Raw genomic sequence first — 3,744 nt, 5'->3', positions numbered from 1 at the left:
TGAATACATATCCATTTTCTTAATTAGAAATTTTAATTAGAATTTCTTAATTAGAAATTAATTTCTTAATTAGTAAAATAAAATGAATTAACAATAAATGAACTGAATGACTATATCTCTAGATTTAAGAAAAAGAACTGTGCCCCCCTTATATTTCCCCACATTACTTTTACTCAAGTAGATGTTAAACTTTAAATATTTATAAAGACAAAAAACAGCATTGGACCATTAAGTATAGTGTATAAAATTATAACCTCATGTCAAATAAACTCAAAAATAGACTTGTATGAATAAGCACAGCATCTAAAGTAGCTTATTCTAGTACTGTTAGGCCAGCTCACAAAATACATTTTTATTGACTAATACGTTAAATCTCTTGTTAAATAATTACTATTTTTAATTTATAATTTAGCAAAATTCAGTTTTTCAAAAAGCTTATTCTTGTCATTTCCAAAAAAAGACAAGGGGAAAGGAGAGAGGAAGCTGTGTTTACTGGGAAAGTTGCAACATTCAGTTCGTAAGTGCTTTTTGCTTTAGATATTTTTTTCAACTCCTTCTCTTACATAAGAGTCCTGTAATATCTCCATAGGGAGAAATAACACTGGGCTACATTATGTCTTTTTAATTTTTCCTCCAGATAGTGTTTACAAATCAACATGTGGCAGTGACTCCATATTCAAAGTTAGCCAATTTGGGTGTCCATTTGCCATTAAGGACAATTGGTAATTTTAACAATCAATGAGAGTTTATTTTAGGAGAAAACTTACTGAAATTTGCAGGAAATAACCTTTTTGTTCCCAAACAGCTGTCATTGAACACCATTATATCTACAACAATTAAAATTATCTCTGGTGACTTTTAGCATTTGGCATTGCTCCATTATTGTTCAGTTAAATATTTTTCAAGTTTGCTAGGACTTTTGCCCACTGTGTGCTTACGGCCCTTTATTGTCAATATGTATCTTAGAATTCACCTTTGTGACATTATTTTTTTGCATTGTGGGAGTGAATGTAATTTCTGAAGCTAATTGCCTGAGAAATCAAGTAATATGTATTAGGAAATTGCAGTACAGATTTATAAGTTACTTATGAAAATATGATTACAATGTATCCCATCATATTTGGCAACAGATAGTCCCCTTGTCTGCGTTTCTGGATCTTTGCAAAAAATTTCCAGTTTAAAGGATTAGCTAATGTTTAGTGAACAAAAAGAGCAAGGGTGACACGTGCTGTCATTTTAATAACTTGAATTTTGAAAATTGTGATGAAAAATTCTAAGACCAGACCATCAGTGCAGGGACTTGATTGTCAAAAACCAAACCAAACAAACCCCCAAACATTCTATTTTGCATATGTCAATGGAAGTCATAAACAAGTTAGCTCAGCACCCACCCTAAATGTACTGTCTTAGAAAGAAATAACAAGCTTCAGGTCCCCCAATTTAAATCCTAAACAAGACTTCATGTTTGTTCATTCAATTTTGAAAGGAAGTAAATGTTTGTCTTCAGAAATGACTGGTTAAATATTGAAACATAATAAATAGCTTACGAACCCTAAACACATCATAGGATAAAATATCTTGGACTTTGATCACTATTACTTGGTTACTATATTTTGAGGGAAAGAATTTATTTGCCATGATTTATTCAAACTAAAAAGTTATTTGGAAAATATTTAACAATTATTACTCATTATTTAAACCTAGGATACTGATACCAAAGAACATTTCTTATAACCTAATACTTTACTGAACACTTCCAAGCTCATAAGTAACTGTTCAGACAAAAACAAAAAAAAAACAAACCCAAAACTGGAAAGGATTAGAAGGGTTCACAGAGTGAAATTTATTTAAGCAACTTCCATCTGCAGGAATTCAAAGCACTGTAAGCTCTGTGTTTATGTATTTAGGGCTCATCAATTTGCATATGTTGTCTTTAGGCTAACTCCCTTTGGTGGTCTTCCCTCTGTCAGGTCACAACAGATATTTTTATTTCTGAACCCTCCTCCCCATTTCACATAATTAAATCCAGGACTTTTTTTTTTTTTTTTTCCGGTACGCGGGCCTCTCACTGTTGTGGCCTCTCCCGTTGGGGAGCACAGGCTCTGGACGGGCAGGCTCAGCGGCCATGGCTCACGGGCCCAGCCGCTCCGCGGCATGTGGGATCTTCCCGGACCTGGGCAACTAACCCGCGTCCCCTGCATCGGCAGGCGGACTCTCAACCACTGCGCCACCAGGGAAGCCCTTCAGGACTTTTTTGAGGAGAAACAGTAGCTAATACAACTGTTTTCCCATCTTAGGAAGTTGTAAATAAAGGGCATGCAATGTATTATTTAAAAAGCAGATGCAAAACTTTCATAAAATTTAAAATCGACTAGTAACCTGAAGACAAATACCCCAAATTGTTAAATGGTCTTATCTCTGGGGTATGGAATACTGGTGATTTTTCTTTTCCTGACACTTTCTGAACTTTTCAGAAATTCATGTATTACTTTTATATTTAGCCCAGTATGGAGAAAGAGGTGGAAGAGTATCCCATTGATCATGAAAATGTGAATAAAATATGTAAAACACTGAGTTTTCTAAAGTAAATCACTTTTTACAAATTACAAAATTACTTTTGTAAAAATAATCCAGGCTTCCAAGCTCTTCCTCTCATTTGTGGAACATAAAGTATATTTTGGATCAAGACATGGAACATTCCATTCAATGCGAAATCTAGAAAGGAACTGCACCTGTATCCCCATGCAGCGCCAAAAAAATGTAGCTACTGAATAAATACTCTTCCTAAATTAGAGAAAAGAATTAAAGCCCACTTTTCCACTTACTACTATACACAAAAGTGAAAGTTTTATTCTTGGCACAAATATGATAGAATTTGTGGGATAGTAATTATTAGTAATAAGGTATTTGTTCAGAGTTTTATTATACTGAACAGTTTTTACATGGAAGAATAGATATTGCAGAATATAACTCAGTGCTTAACTGAAAACTTGATGATTTTTAATTAAACTATAACTATTTACAAGTTTTAAAAATTACTTGATTAATTATTTTCCTCAAAACTGCTAATTGTACCAAACAGAAAACATTGTGTATCTGAGGATTTGTTTACCTAAACAGATGCTCTTGGTGGGGGTGAATTTAGCTTCAGCAGAATTTTTTGTAAGAAAAATAACATTTACAGAATGGCAATTCTAAAAAAAAATGATCTTTTTCATAGGAAAATGTGAAGCAATGTATGTGGAAAGCTGCAAAGACTGGAGTTACAGGCAGATGAAGCAAGGGACATTTGGTAGTAAAATAAAAAGAATTAAATGATGGCTAAAGGTTTTTTTTGACAGAAGTAACTAATATATGGAACAAACTATTAATAAAACTTTGGGGGATGAACTATTAGTACAACTGTTTAAAAATAATCAGAAGTTGTAAAAGAATTCCAGTGCAGGAGAGGCATGAGATAAAGAGGGAAGTTAAGAAAGAAGAATAAGGATGTGACTAGACATGTGACTTTGTCATATTTTTATTATCTTTGCAGAAAACCTCAGACTAATGAGGAAAGAGGATTGAGGAGAAGACAAGCTAAAATTGAGGTCTCTAGATGAGATCTTTTGCTTGGATTTTATATTCTTCCGTTTTTAAAAAACACATTTTTTGGAGTATATTTCATGGTAGAAAAATCTCTCAAATAGTCTATAGTTTACAACAAAAATTGAAAAGCAAATGAAATATGTGGAATTCTTCTCA

The sequence above is a fragment of the Lipotes vexillifer genome, unplaced genomic scaffold (genome assembly GCF_000442215.2).
Source record: "Lipotes vexillifer unplaced genomic scaffold, Lipotes_vexillifer_v1.1 scaffold889, whole genome shotgun sequence".
In the NCBI taxonomy this organism is placed as follows: Eukaryota; Metazoa; Chordata; class Mammalia; order Artiodactyla; family Lipotidae; genus Lipotes; species Lipotes vexillifer.
The sequence above is the reverse complement of the archived record's forward strand: the minus strand, read 5'-3'. Positions refer to the sequence as shown.